The sequence below is a fragment of the Chanodichthys erythropterus genome, chromosome 13, assembly GCF_024489055.1.
Source record: "Chanodichthys erythropterus isolate Z2021 chromosome 13, ASM2448905v1, whole genome shotgun sequence".
Taxonomy (NCBI): domain Eukaryota; kingdom Metazoa; phylum Chordata; class Actinopteri; order Cypriniformes; family Xenocyprididae; genus Chanodichthys; species Chanodichthys erythropterus.
This window is the reverse complement of record NC_090233.1, coordinates 42,674,064-42,691,106: the sequence shown is the minus strand read 5'-3', so window position 1 is coordinate 42,691,106 and position 17,043 is coordinate 42,674,064.

Sequence of the window (17,043 nt, the reverse complement as noted above, 5' to 3'; positions counted from 1 at the left end):
ATACTCATTTAAAAATGCTAACAGTGACTTTCCAGTGAGGGTCAACATCGACAATGTTTAACAAAATCATTATGCATTCTCCAAACATGCATAGGCAGTGCAGTTCTCATTACTCTCCTGAGCAATAACAAGAATGAACTCCACACCTTCTCAGAGGGAATAAGGGGGGCTAAGATAGAGTATTAAAGCAAGGATGAATGCAAGAGAGAAAAGCCCCTGGCAATCCCAGGCCCCCCTGCTGCTCCTGACATGAAAACTCCTCACTGAATAATGAGCTTCACCATTCTGGTAAATCTCTGCATTTGAGATCGGTACTGCAGTGTTTCTTGTGCACTGCTGTACTATGCGACCGCTCCTCCGAGCTGAACTATTTATGCATATTCTGCTTGGTGTTGCCATCGCTGGTTAGGATTAACTGCCTGTGATAAATGTGCCATCTGCACAGTCTAGAGAGCACTGTTTTATTTTAGTGTTTAGTGCCGGGTGTTCTCTAGACTGCTGTATATTAGTAACAGCAGTATTTTCAAGTCATCTGTGGAAAAATCTAAATATATTGGTGTTCCTTAAGTTCTGCTTGAGTTAGTTAAACAATGGCATGGAAAAGTCTTTATTTTGATGGTCCCCTTTAGACATTTTGTTGACTAAACACTGCCCTCGAAAAGTTTGGAAACACCCCTGTGGTTTTGGATGATATCAGTATAAATCCTTATCATTTTTTGGTGCAAATACATTAAAGTAACTTGACATTATCATTGAAGACCAGCAATAATAATTTTCATTTTGATTACATAATAATGGCAATATATACATGTCAAAGTCAGACATGCCCCTCTCTCCAACAGTGTGTAATGTTAGCTTTAGCCACAAAGCACAGCCTCAGATTTATTCAGAATCAAATGTAAACATCCAAATAAATACAATACTCACATAATCCGATGTATGCATGCAGCATGCATGACGAACACTTTGTAAAGATCCATTTTGAGGGTTATATTAGCTGTGTGAACTTTGTTTATGCAGTGATAGAGTCGAGAGCTCGGGAGGGGGCGGACAGCGCAAGCAATTAAAGGGGCCGCAGCCTGAATCGCCGCATTTCTAATTATGCCCCAAAATAGGCAGTTAAAAAAATTAACTAAAAAAAATCTATGGGGTATTTTGAGCTGAAACTTCACAGACACATTCAGAGGACACCTTAGACTTATATTACATCTTGTAAAAAAAATGTTCGATGGCACCTTTAAGTTTTTTCTATGTATAAACTGTTGTTGTAATAAAATAAGTTTTCGTAGTTTGTTTTGTCCCTTATCAGTGCAAAATTAAATTAAAAAGGATTCATGCCAATATTGTCCAAAACCCCACTTTTCTAGGGCATTTCCAAACTTTTGGAGGGCAGTGTAAGTAACTTGACCTCCATGTCAACTGTCATTAGAGTATTAGTTGAATGTTAGGGGTAGGGTTAGCAGAATAAGTTCACATGTACTTGCAAAGTAAGATTGTCTATAGATTGTCTGTTGCATCAAAATAAAGTCTTACCAGTTATTAAGCAGACAGTCTTCTAATACTCTACTAACACTTAGCTGACAAGTAGGTACAATTTAATTTTAGCATTTATTCTCCTAATTGAGTCTTATGCAAAACATGCTGGAAACTAATGGAGTTTCAGTTAATGCAACCAAAATGATTCTTGTTATCCAAATAGATTAATTAAGTTTACATTTAAGTGGATTGAACACAATTAAATTAAAATGTTTAGCATTGTTTGTGTTGCTAATTGTTTCTATTCAGATTCATCGTGTGGCTAAAATATAATTAAGTAAAACATATATAATTAGAATAAATTCACTACATTTTTTGGCAGTTAACTGGTCACTGTACTACAGTAACAACAAAGAGACTGCCACTGTTCTGGAATTTGCATAGTAATTGCTCTTCAAAATAAGCAACATGCAGTGTTCAGTTTTTTGATCAATCCTCGACCTATACTGTAACCACAGGCTCTTCTCCTCAGCACAGTGAAATGCCCCCAAAACTCTAACATAACCAAAACCCTTTCAAATCCGAAACATAACCACCATGATCACATATTTTCAACATTTCCTCCTTATACAATTCCAAGCAAAGCATGCTATTTTCTGTAACTCATACAGTTTGAGTTCTGTTTAACATAATCAGGGGGTCTCATTTATAAAGCGTGCGTATGCACAAAATATATAAAAACAAACTTGACGGGAGAATGTGCGCACCTTTAAGCAAACTTTGAGCCGTGCGTACTCACATTCTGGAGAAAAGTGATATGAATTGAGATAGTAGATGTGCTACTTTCGATCACTTTTCCAGTGACACGCTGTTTTATGACAGCGAGGAGCGCTGTGAGCACAATAATTCCTCTTTAAACTAAACTGCAGATGTTATGACAAAATATTTTCTCGAGAATGACGATCAGTGATGCACACTTAACTTAGATATTATGGAAGACACTGCTGGATTCGGTGGTCGAACGATCCGTTGTCCAGTTTGAATAAGTCCAAATCTTACTGTACAGCGACAGCTGCAGGAGGTGTTGATGTCGTGTGAAGGATCTTCAAACAATGACCATTTGAAGGATATAATTTGAGGAAAACGGTAAGATTTGCATGTTTTCTTTTTAAAATACTTTGTCAGTGACGCGCCGTTTCAGACAATTGTATTTACACTGCAATAAATAAGTAGTCCTATATGTTTCCACTAAAAATAGCCTATAAACTTCCTAAAAGATATGTTCACCTCATCAGCAAAACTGCATAAATTCGATTTGAATTGTTTAAACCATTAAAATACTATCTGGCCAGTGGAAATGAATGAATCAACTCTATCCTAAAACCTTTATCTGAAGTATTTTATACAATTTTGTTTTTATGGATATTTTGATATATTTATTCTAAAACATAAAGAGGATATTGGATGATCTTTATCAATATAATTTGTGGCACAAATGGCATTTATAGTCCATATCTATTTTCCAATGTCTTGTACCTTTGACGGTGTTAACCATGGTGTCACGTGGTTGGGAACGTGTATGGAAATGATATGCAGATGAGGTTATGCATAGTAAAACTAAGCGTCGTAAGCTCCATATATGGTTATTTCGGGGAGGAGACAGGGTGGAGATGCACGTACGCACAATCTTCGGCTGACTGGGATTTATAAAGGGATTTGTGCGCAGGTTCTGTCGTACGCATGATTTTATAAATCTGATTTTTTTTTTTTTTGTGCGTACGCAGAATCTAGCTTTTGCGCGTACGTACACTTTCAGTAGGGATCCTACGCATAGTTTTATAAACGAGACCCCAGTTCACTTAACTTAATTTCTTTTAAGCGCCATAACCTTAAATTTGAGTAAAATAAATTGAGTAAATTTCACTTCAGCGTTTTACAGTGTTGCTTTATGGTGTATTTATTGTCAATTATGACAATATTTTAAAGCTGCAGTCTTTGGATCATTTTTTTTTTTTTTTTTTTTGGTTAAAAATGATCCAAAATAAATTTTGAGCAAGTACATAACCAGCCAGTGTTCAAATCTATCTCCTTACTTTAGCCCAATTCACAATGATAAGCTTGTAATAATGTTTTCTAATACTGGGGGTTTCCACGGGAAATTTGAGCATGCAGCCATTCGTCTTTGCGTCTTTACGTCACGTCTGTTTACATAAAGAAGGAGTCCCAGCTAGTAGGCTATATGGTATGTGAGGAAGCTGCTGGTAGCAGATCATTTACAGCCTTTTCTCACAGCAGCTGAAATAATTACACTTATCATTTTGATGGTGGATTGTAATCCAGAAAGGTCCAAATGACAATCATCAGTGACAACTGGAGATTCACCTGTGGTCAAAAGCAAAAGACTTCAGACTGCGGAGTGGCTACAGAAATTGAAACATACAGATAACACTAATTCACAATAAATACACATAGTCACGCAATGCTGATGTTGTTAACATTAACAATTTGAGAACAAAGTATAACAATAATAATAATTTGCACGGTTTGACGTGATCCGATCTTATTTAATCGTGATTTATTGTAATGCTTTTTTTCTCAGTTGATCAGAACAAAAGTGGCAGACATGCTACTTACCTGTTCAGATGACATTTTCCAGTGAAAATTCTTATCATACTTCCAATACATAGAATCTGTGATTCCGAAGTACTGTATCCATATCGTTGCGGTGACTGACAGCAAACATTAGATAATTCGGAGGCACAACCCACGTAAAGATGATAATTCCAATAAAAGTTTCAAACAGAGATGACAACAAAGAGGCAACACTTACGGATTGCAGCTTTAATAAATGTCTTTTAAATCACATATTACATTATATCACTGAAGCTAAAATTGGTCAAATTAATCATTTCCCATCCTTTTTGTTTTCAGTTAGCTTACTTAGCACTAAATGGTAAAGAAGAGCATTTTTAATTAGCTAGAACAAGATATCACAAAAACACTAATGATTTGTGGTCTGTTCACATAGAACTCTCACCAGAAAAATGCTATTAAATTTACAGCAAAGGCTATATGTGTGAAAGCGCCTAATGTCTTTCTTGTGTCTGGATGACTTAGTGTCATGCTTTCAGGTAGAACTGATATAGGGCATGATTGTCTATAAGGGTCATATATGTTTTGTCATTTTCTCCTTGCTTCTTCCCTTTGCTGTTTCCCCTCTGTTTGTTTTCATCTGTCTTTCTCTCCAGAGAGCGTCACAATCAGCAGCGGATGATGGGATACGGGGCCCTGAAGCAACTAAAGCATTCCGAACACCTGCCAACCACACACACACACACACACACCCACACTGTCCACCTTCTTCCTCATTCTTCAGCACACTCTTGCAGAGGTAGCCCTGAATCCCCAATGTGCTTGTTTTGTATTTGTCAGCAGAAACAGGTCTGCCGCTGCCCTCTGTTCAGATCCAGAACATGCTCAGCCTTTAAATATCTTACCCAAGGACCGAGGATGCTGTGCACTTTGGATGCAAATGAACGAATTACAGTGACAGGATGGGATTGTGTAGGGCTGGCAACCTTGTGTCTCACCTTGTGGTGAGAGCAGGGACTGTATCTGTAACTGTCATCACAGCAGGACAGATCAATCCATATACCTCAGCATGTGCCGTTCTGGTGACAGGCCTGATGAACCCGCGACCTTCCTTTAAGCAGAGAGGGGAGGAGGGGATGAACGAGTGGGTGGATGTGGGACTACAGTGGAGGAAGGCTGTCTAGGCGTAAAGAGAAACGAATGCGACACCTGCTGTGAAATGTCATTTCCAGAGTTGGTTGTCAAAAACTAGAGTTTCAAAATTGCTCCAAAAGACATTATCTCTCAATAGCATCTCAGTTCATCATTTAAGATTTGTCATTGGGAACCCCTACCATCAAGGCTGCCTTTCTTCTTTTGTCTAAAGTTGGCTCCAGCGTATAACGTGCAGTTGAGAAAGATAATAGAATTTGCACTTACTTTTTTTTTTTTTTCCCTCGAAAGGATAGTTCCCTGAAAAAGAAAGTCTGTTATCATTTACTTGTGGTTCCAAATTTGATTTTGACTTTCTTCTGTGAAACACAGAAGAATACACAACAGGGTCCCGTGTTGTATTAAACTTCACTGACTTTCATTATGGTGCTTAAATGACGACAGAATTTTTATTTTTGGTTGAACTGTCCCTTTAAATTCACTGAGGCTCATGAGAGTTGACAGCAGGTGTCAGTAAAAGCACTGTATGTTGACTTCAGATTTCTCTACACACACAACTACACATTTTATCAAGAAATGTACAAAATATCAATACAATTTGCAGCTGAACAAAATGGAATTAAGTTTTGAAAGCATGACTTACTGCAGAACTGGTTTTAGAAAAATAAAAAAGGCAGAGAGCACTGAAAATCTGGTATTTAAAATGTACTTTAAACTGCAATTGATTGGAAGGTTGAGACATTTTAAAACAAATATTATGAATGAAAATGAATAAGAAATATGAAAGATGCTGCACTATTTCAAGGTCATTAAGCAATATATGAACCCCTTTCGAACTAATGGGAAGATTTCCAAAAGATGATCTTTGAAACATGGATGAAGATCATTTGTAATGCAAAAAAAAAAAAAAAAAAAGCAAAATAGAAGCATTTTCACTCATGGTCTCAGACCCTTGGAACACTGAAATGTAATGTTTTTGCAAAGCTAGATGTTTGTTCACAGACTGGACTGCATTTTCTGGAGATATCATTAATTCACACACTTGAACATGTTGTACACTCTTATTATTCTGCAACGCCTCCGTTCCGCAGACATCGACCATCTTACCCTTGTGAATTTTACATCCACTGCTGAAGGCAACCGTTTCAATGCTTGATTTTTCCTATGCTGTCCAGTTGCCTTCCCATACTGTAGCCTTGTTAGACCTTTATGACATTCGTCAAAGACTGGTGTTATGAAAAGCTGAAAATAACAAGCTAGTCATTCCTCTTTTTTGCCTTAACTTATTCAGTTCAGTGAATGTGCAGCTTCACTCCCAATAAGACTGTCAGTGAAGCTGTCAGCATACATTCTCTAAGTTTGTAAGCTACAGTATGTGCCGCTTTTTGACTGTTTAAATTCAGCAATGCAATTTCAGTCAACCTTGGGGACTCAAAGAGAAAGAAAGCGAGATGGTCAAACACAAGGCCGATTAAACAAAACATGCTGGAGATTTTTTAACAATTATGTATTTATTTCATCAAGATGTGAGAAAAAATAAGTGAGTATAATTATGACCAAATATGAGTCAAGTCACAAAAACGGCAATTAGTCAGATATGTTTGTGAGTATGCAGTTTCTGTTAGTAATGGATTAATGTGAGGCAATTTAATTAAGTAAAGCTATTTATTTCTTTATTTTTAATAAACCTTGTTTTGTTTTTTTTTTGTTTTTTTTTTTGACCATTTATTTTAAATTCAATTATATTTAATAGATTCTGAAATGGTAAAACATCAGGTTTTGATGCTGCAGAAGCGCAATAAAATAATAAAAATCAAAGTGAAACTATACAATTATTCTTGAGTAATTACACATTTGATATCAAAATGTATTGAATTTAATGGGTTATTTTATAAGAGGGCAAATGTATGGTGTGATCATGATATAAATGAAAAATATAGCTGCGAGCAGCAATTATCAGGGTTCAAGCATTTTAAGGCCTTTAAGCACTTGCCTTTAAGCAAAAAGATTTTACATTTTATTTAGTAAGCATGTAACCACTTAAATTATGAAAGGCAAATACCATTTACAGCCAATACAGGCAATTTACCATTGAAAATATATGCATTTTAAAGCTTTTTAAGAGTTCTTGAGGTTGACCCAGAAAAACCTAGTTCGCCAAAGTTAGGTTTTGAAATAATCTCCAATATTTAATGAACGATTCGATGGACAGCGGTCCTAGAGGCAAAGTTGCTCAGATTGAGGAGTTCTACCATGTGGTACGAATGTCATTGGCGTACATGAAAAATCACGCGATACACAATGCTTTACGCACATGAAACTGGCCCTCCCGGTAGCCAGTTTCTTTAGAATTTCTCACAGGCCCAGCGAGTTTCGTTCCAATCAGCCTCCGTTAGCCTTGTCTGATAGCTGCTCAAACTTCAGTGGCCGACGGTGGACATGTTTTTCGAGATGCGTCAATGTCCTTTTTCCACGCAACCACAGAATGAGCTCTTACATAGGTGTGCTAAGTTTGGTGAAAATATCTTATTCTGTTCACGAGTTAGCCGTTTTAGTTAAAGTGGCTCCACCCACCTCAAATGTTTTGGCGGCCCTTAGGGACTGTGAATTGGAATTTCAACTTTTTTTTATAACTATTGACAATCAGACTCCAGAGAATTTCGCTGCACTGGTTTGGTTCCGGACTAGTTCAGAAAAGTAGGTTTTTCAAAAAATCCAAAATTCCTGAAAATTTCACAACAAGCAAATCTGCATGCATCTTGTCCGCCTTGAGTCGAGGAATCCAACAATAAAAGACATTTCAGCCTAGGCTTAACGGTTCGAGAGTTATGAGCCATTTCATACTTTTGACCATACTGTAGCGCCCCTGTCAGGCCGATCGGGGCAAGCCTTGGTGACGTTGTAGGTGGTATGAGTACTCCCAGCCCTCAAAGTTTCAAGTCTCTGCGAATTACAGTTTGGTCTGCCCAACCACTTTTAGAGGAGAATGCTGATCCTTGAAAAATTTACCAATTACAATAGGGTTTCAGCACTACACACTTGAACAAAAAACTGCTAAATCCTTTCAAATTCAAATCTATTTCAATGTTTCAGACATCCCAATCATTTCCCAAAAAGCAAAGAATAATTAAATGTATGTCAGTCTCTTAAAAGTCAGATTGTGTGTGTTGCACCTCTTATCAGGCAGCTATGATAACAAAATTCCTTTGGCTCAGGTGTGCAGTTCAGATTTCCAATAGCTTTGTGACAGCTTTGTGTCAGAGATTAATAATAGAGCCAAGATTGTGACAGGTCTTAATTATTCAGACCTCATTCAGATGCAGGAAACAGACTGGCTGATAAACATAAACCAAAGTTCTTCTTCAAATCGTTAAAACTTTCTGGGAAATAAACAAAGGTATTTTTGCAATATAATCCTAAAAGAAATGTAAAATCAGGCAGAAGGGCCTCTTTATTACAGCTCTCTCTGTCCAGTGCCCATATATCAAAATGATCTCTCAGGTCATCTCTTAAAGTAGAGTGATAATCAACACTCTTAATGGCTTCATTCCCAACTGGTCATATTATGTTTTCACCACTGATTCCCTGTCTTCATTCGTTTCTAAAAGTGTTTAGTCTAGTATGGAGGGCAATAGTTTGCTTGAAACAACAATCAATCTACAATTCAAAAGCCATTCAGGTATATTGCGGTAATATTGATTACTTTAGAGCCCTTTATTCTTCAGAGAGGAATTTGTTGTTCAAAAGCTGAATTGCACTAATTGGCTGTATTGTGCTGAGGGTCTAAGTGGATCACCCCTTAATAGCTGCCATCAATATGTCAAGCAGAAGAACCTTTTGACGTGAACTGTCAAAAACAAAAAAAAATTACCGTAGTTCTTTCTCAACTTTGGATTTCTTTGGTTGGTGTAGTCTTTAAATCAACTTATATGCACCAACATATCCTGCTTTTGCACATTCCTGTTTTGCATTCTCTGGACAGATGAATAACTTTCCACTTACAGCCACTTTGATAGATTGGCAGTGATGTGGTACAATGTGTTGAAGAGGCCTTCATCTGGTGCATCTGTTATGCTTTTCATACTACCAGTGAGACAGGCTCAAAATATACTTGCTATTGTATTACTGTTGGTATGCTGGTGATTAGTTCATTTTGAAATCCCTACTGTGAGAACTTTTTTTTGAAAGGTAACCACATTTTTAATCGTAATCATTTCCTGCACAAACCATTGCTTTTTCTACACAATTTAGCTGAAAAAGAACTAAGAAGTCTTGACAGGACAGAAAATAGCATCTCCTATAACTAATCTCAGAGAAAAATGAGTTTTGCCGACATTCATTTTGAAAGCCAACTTTGTTAGATAAAAAAAGTGGTAACACTTTACAATAGTTACAACATCAGTTAACTACATTAGTTAACATGAACTAATAATGAACTGCACTTATACAGAATTTATTCATCTTTGTTAATGTTAATTTCAACAATATACATTATTAAAAATTATTAACACACTGTGAACTAACATGAGCAAACAATGAACACCTGTATTTTCATTAGCTAACATTAGCGAAGATTATTAAATATAGTAACAAATGTATTGCTTATGGTTAGTTCATGTTAGTTAATACATTAACTAATGTTTAACTAATGAACCTTATTGTAAAGTGTTACCAAAAAAGCTAAATAAAAACAAATGTCACAGTGATTCTTAGAGGATCTTCTTGGATTCTTCTCAAATTCACAATTGTGTCCCAGCAGAGAAGTTCATCACAGCTATGTTTGTCAACCAAAAGTGTCAAAATACTTTTTTAAAACTTCTGTAACGGTTATGCTGTTATGCCCTTTTTTTTTAACCCTAGTGTAATTGCTCAGTCAATTATTCTTCTTCTCCGAAATGAATGGCATTTTTGAGGACCTAAACAGGCTCGAAAACTCATGAAACTTTGCACACGCGTCAGAAGTGGTGAAAATTTGTGTCTGATATGGTTTTCAAAATGAGTTGTGCCAAAATGGCTCGATAGCGCCATCTACAAAATTTCAATTAAGTGCCCATCACGCTACGTTTCACGTACAGGTATGAAATTTGCAAAATCTGCAAACCCAACAGGAAGTGAGATATTTTGAGTTTTCTCAGCAACATTTTTGCAGTTTTTGCCATTTCCAGATGTTGTACTTTAACAAACTCCTAGAGCTTTTATCAGATCAACATCATATTTGGTCAGTCTAATCTAAAAGCCTTTGCAATGTTAAATTGCGAAGATCTAGAGTTTTCTCTGAAGGGCGTGTCCGTGGCAGCCTGACAAAGTTTGATGTTTCACCATGAAACAGGAAGTTGTTGTAACTCAGGCAAACAATGTCGGATCTGCCCCAAACTTCACATGTTTTTAGCGCCACCTGTGGGCAACAGGAAATGACTTGTTTTAGACTGTGATTAACTCTTCATAGAGATTTAACCAGAACCACATCATATATGGTCAGTCTAATCTTGAGGCCTTAGTGATGTTAAATTGCGAAGATTGTGAGTTTTCGTTGATGTGTCCGTGGCGGCCTGACAAAGTCTGATGTTTCGCCATGAAAGAGGAAGCTATTGTAACTCAGGCATACAATGTCCGATGTGCCCCAAACTCCCAACAGGAAATGGCATGCTTTACACTGTAATTCACTCCCAGAAACACATTTCCAAATGCCACAAAGTACCAAACATACTAGAAACACGTTAAATTATTCAACACTTGGCTAAGTGCTAATGTATGCAAATAACGCCATGAAACAGGAAGTTGTTGTAACTCAGACATACAATGTTCAAACTGCTCCAAACTGCACATGTTTGATGATAGTCCTGGCCTGAAGAAATCTATATGCCAATATTCAGTTACAGTCAAAACTCCACCTGTTGGCAGCAGGAAGTGGTGCACTTTGAAATGACTTTGCCATAATTCTCCTATATTTACTTGCTTACATGCATGTCGCCTACTGTTCCCTGTTTTCCTAAGGCCAACGGATGGTGGTGAGCCCAGGTGCGAGGGCTTTCATCGCTGATTTCCTGTGTTTTCTAGTTAGTATACTTGGATGTTAATTGGTTCCCACACCTGTTTCTGTTCTAATCATTATCTCTCTGCTTTATATAAGCTACCCTGTTTTTGCTTAGTTCTTTGTCTGGTCTCTTATTACTCCCGCCATCTCCTGTGTTTTCCTTTTTGATTTATTAAAGACTGTTTTTTTGTTACTACTCCTGCGTCGTGTGTGATTCATCACAGGCACAAACCCTGGCAAGCTATATGTAAGCAATAAGGTACTCGAGGCTGTGCTGTATTGTGAATAAGTCACGGCTAAAGGGCGTTGTTAGGCATGATGCGAAGCAACCCCTTCAGCCGTGACTTATTCACAATACAGCACAGCCTCGAGTACCTTATTGCTTTTATATAACGGTTAACACACAATACAAATATTAAAGCCAAAAATATGTATCAATGCAACTTTCATGAAGTAAACTTTCACTAAAAGCCTTCCTTCCGCTGGAAAAAAAATCCCTGACCATGAACATCATCCGCAGTTACATTATTACACCATTAGATGGCGGCAAAGACGAAGCAAAGCGAAGACTTTTACATTGCAAAGACTGAATTGTTGTGAACACGGAACAAGATGTAACTGACAAATGCTTTGACTAGCGATGTCAGTTAAGGGAAAACCCCTTAATTGTTTAAAGGACAAGATAATACATCAGACATTTAAACATTTTTTTTATTATGAACATAGGACTGACCTGAAGGAAAATGCTAAATCTGAATGCAGGTAATAAACTCGCTCATTCAATTTCTTTCTCACAATAATCTTCTACATAATACTGTAAGCTTCAGTGAACAATATCAATAACAATAACAAACAGTTTCCGTTACTAAGGGTTCCGTTACTAGGGCTGTCAAAATAATGTGTTAATTTCGATTAATTAATCTGAGAAAAAATAACATGTTAAAAAAAATAATGCAGATTAATCCATTCCGTATTGACCTTTGAACCTGGAGCCATTCTAGGTTCTAGCCACCATTAGACTGTAAAATGAAGGAGGGAGATGACTGCTGCGCTGACGGACAGAACGAGCAGAGCTCCTCCCTCGTGCGCGCGAGATTGTAAGCACCGTCTTTGCACTCTCTCTACCTCACACATAATATCTAAATCAACTGACACAATGCTAAAAGTTCGTAAGACCGAATCCATGTTTCACGAGGTGCATTCGGAGAATCACAGGCGCCCTGCACATGCAGCTGACATAAACCACACTTTCAGTAAACAAAAAGAAAATCCTATCCAGTGGTGAAGTGTTTTCTGTGTTGACAAATCTTTTGCGATGTCCTAATAACAGTCGCGATTCGCACACAACGCGTCAACGTCTGCTAATGTCTAATTCGCGACCTAATGACTCATTTGAACAGATTCATTTTAATGAATCATGACAACAACTGATCTGTCCATACGGTCTATAATGAAAAATTTACTCGAACAACTTCTTAATGAGAACATAAGTGCGCTTTCCCCATTTAGCAAGAGTGGTTAGTAAAATTAGCCTTAATAATCCACAATATTTTCAGGTTATTTAAATGACAATGTATAGTAAATTAGGGCTACCTATAAAATCATTTAGTTTAGACTGGAGTGAGGTGAAACCAGAACAAAGCAAGTTGATGTTAGCTAGGTGCATTCAATTGTATATGGTAGAAAATTATATTATTAGTTAATATAACTTCTAAATGCTACTTTTTAATACTTTTCAGGTTTAGCAAAAAAACATCTTCTCTTAAGCTATAAAATCACTTTTTCTTTTTTTTTCTTTTTTGCAAAGAGGGCAAGAAAGAATTATAGTGAGAGTGACGGGTACTTTATTGTCAGTATCGGGCTCGCAGATCACGTGAGTAGGGCACATTTTACTGTTTGTGTGGATGACCATGTCTTTCACCACCTAAGACCATTTTTGACCCAGGAAAAACCCTACATTGATTCATTTGAATTGAAATATTTAATACTTTCACAGCAAAAATTATGTATGCGATTAATTTAGATTAATTAATCACAGAGTATGTAATTAATTAGATTAAAACTTTTAATCGATTGACAGCCCTAATATATATATAATGTTTACCTATAGTTATCATTCAGTACAGGGAAGGTTGATGAAAAAAAAAAAAGAATATTCCAAGTTAAGATGCCTGTGATTGTCACACATCAGTGTAATTCTTTAAGAAGCGATATTATCACTCAGATGTGAGCAGACCATCAATATTCTTCATTTGGCCATCAGTGCTGATGGCTGCAGACTGATGCAGTTGATGTGTGAGAAATGTACTTTTGCCCTTAACTCACAGTGATGAATTAGATTTTGTAAATTGATTTTCTGGCTGGCCAAGTCGCTTCTACATCACATTAGATGAAGAGTGAGACATTTTTTAATTACAGAAGCAGTTGACTAAACATCTAATACTTAATCCAGTGTGTTTAGCACATACATGTGGTTAGCACAAAGTAAATCCAATGGAAAATTAGAAGGTGCAGACTATACAGAATTTTTCATTTTTTATATATACTTTTGTTTGTTATATAAAACCTTGTTACATAATTTTTAGAGCTGTCTTTAACCAAGCAATGTTCTCAATGTTGCAACCACAGGTCAGCCAGCATGTCAAATTAGAAACACTTTAAAATGGAGTTGTGTTATTGATCAAACAGACAGAAAGAATATATTATATATGTGTTTTCCCAGGCTGGTGATGCAGACAGAGAGATCTCCTGTTAAAGAAAAATATGAAATAGACTGATTAACCCTCCAGGTATAAAGACACCCCTAACTTGGTATTGATTGAATGTGCAAAAGGAAACAAATAAACACTTGCCCTTGTTACAGTTCATATAGATTTTATTTAAAAAAAAATGCTGAAGGACAGAGACTGTTGTTAAAAAAAAAAAAAAAGCATCACATTTAGTGAGAAAATCGCTTCTGCATCATAGCCCAAGTTTCAGTAAATGAGGACTAAAGGGAGACAAGATGACAGGCCAATGGATTTGGCACAAGCTCTTCTGTCAAGTGTCAAACCCCTTGGCTGCTCTCTTTGTGGCCCGTGTCTTTTACAGATGACTGATGGAGACTGTTACCAACAGCACATCAGTTCAGCTCACAGCAAACACACAGATGTCCTTATATACCTTGGCAAAACTTTGCAGAGTGTTAACTTATTTTGAGAATTACAACTGTACTGCTCTGATAATTTTTTCTTTTGTATTTTGTTGAGTCTTCCAATTTAGTATAATTCTCATTACATTCTATTTGCATTTGCATCCATAGACTTTTTTGGTTTTTTTTTACTTTTTTTGTATTACTATTTTCACCCATCACCTATACTGTGCATTAATAAAAAAAAAAAAAGAAAAAGGCTTTTTAATCATTTAAATCTGAAGTGTGCCATCATTTTTTCTTCCAAAATTTTTTTTTTTTTGTAATTCCACGTACAAACAGCTTATATACATAACTGCATTGTAATAATACCAATCACTAATCAAAATAATCTGCACAACAACAACAACAAAAACTTTATCTGAACCTTATACAATTATACAATAAGGTTACTAATAAATAATACAACAAAAAATAGAACAAACCTTTTTTTTTCATCATAGATGTTTTAATGTTTAAAGGATTAGTCCACTTTTAAATAAACTTTTCCTGATAATTTACTCACCCCCATGTCATCCAAGATGTTCATGTCTTTCTTTCTTCAGTCGAAAAGAAATTAAAGTCTTTGATGAAAACATTCCAGGATTTTTCTCCTTATAGTAGACTTCAATGGGCACCAAACAGTTGAAGGTCAAAATTAGTTTCACTGCAGCTTCAAATTGTTCTACACGATCCCAGATGAGAAATAAGGGTCTTATCTAGTGAAACCATTGCTCATTTTCTGAAAAAAATTGAAAATTATATAAGTTTTAACCAGAAATGCTCATCTTGAACTAGCTTTCTTCTTCTCTATTAGAATTCCAGCAGTGTAGATGCTGCTAAGCGTATTACTGCCCTCCACAGGTCAAAGTTTGAACTAATTTTTATATGCAATATGCTAGTTAAATAGTATATAACAATTAGTTCAAACTTTGACCTGTGGAGGGCAGTATTATGCTTAGCAGCGTCTACACTGCTGGAATTCTAATAGAAAAGAAGAGAGCTAGTTCAGGATGAGCATTTAAGGTTAAAACTTATATAATTTTCAATTTTTTTCAGAAAATGAGCAATGGTTTCACTAGATAAGACCCTTATTTCTCATCTGGGATCGTGTAGAACAATTTGAAGCTGCAGTGAAACTAATTATGACCTTCAACTGTTTGGTGCCCGTTGAAGTCTACTATAAGGAGAAAAATCCTGGAATGTTTTCATCAAAAACTTTAATTTCTTTTCAACTGAAGAAAGAAAGACATGAACATCTTGGATGACATCGGGGTGAGTAAATTATCAGGAAAAGTTTATTTAAAAGTGGACTAATCCTTTAAAATCAGCATTACATTGATTGCAAAGTCAAAAAATGTATTTGGAGTTTCCTGTTTGCTGCAGCCATAAATAAAGGCAAAAATTTCAGGCACACTCATTTGTAGTTGTAAATTGTTTTAGCTGACATGCATGAAATTCAGCCATGAATATTCTTGGTAATATGACTGAAACACATTTTCCATTACATCAACCTAATGCATTACAATCCTCAGCCGCTGGGCCGACTGTGTGCGGGAATGCTTCATCAGCAACACATCAGTTCAAGTTTACCCCAATACAACTCAATTTCCTTTAAGTCAAAGAAGTCTTTCATCATCAACACATATTCAACGCTCTGCAAATGCGGCGAAAAGCCTTGCACCTAAGCCTCTATAGCATGCACTTTCCTCCATTGTTGCTCTCGCCAAGGCGTTTTTAGTGAGGAAAGACATTGAGAGTTTAATTGCAAGGGGAAATCTGTGCTCTCCTTGGCTCTGAAAGATTAACCATTAGAGGAATTTGAGAAAATGGGAAGTGGCTAGCAGAGAAGAAATGCCACAGGGTGCTATGGATCACTTTCCTTTTAATGGCCCAGCGTCGTTAAAAGCTTTTCTCCCTCTCCTGATCGTGACTCAAAACATAATTGACCTGTAAGGCCCTTAATGAACATCACATATCACAAGACTCTGAAATTGTAGCATCTTATCAATGAGCCAAGCAGTCTGGTGGAACGAAATTAACGCTCAACAGATGCCTGTTTTGTTGAAGGTCATGTTCCGCAAACCAAACATGCCCTCTTCATTTGATGCATTGATATTACCTGTGAAATAAACCATTAGGAATAACACGATTATATGCACAATACCTTTTATATCTCAAGTACTTTTATGGGGTGTTGAAATGTTGAGACTGATGAAGGATTTAATAGAATTACTGCATTTTACTAGTACACATTAAGGGTGTTTTTCGTTTTTTATTATCATTATTAATTTTTTCACTGTTGAGGAAGGCTACACTGTTTTGACACACTGAGCTAAAACTGGAGCACGATAACCTTTCCACTTGCAGTTCTGCCAGGATTCTTACAATGGCGTGAACTGCGAGTTTGTATTGATTGAGTGTCCAGTGCGGCAGACATGGATGCCCTTTGTGCTCTAATTAGCAAAGCTGTGAAAAATGAGCACTGCTGCAGAGCTGATAAATGCATTTGTCAGACTCGGACATGCACTGTGTTAACAGAGCTATTTCAGCACAAAATTCTTCCTGGTAGGATGAGGTCAGGATGTTACTTACACGGGTCAGGATCAGGGTGAGAGGA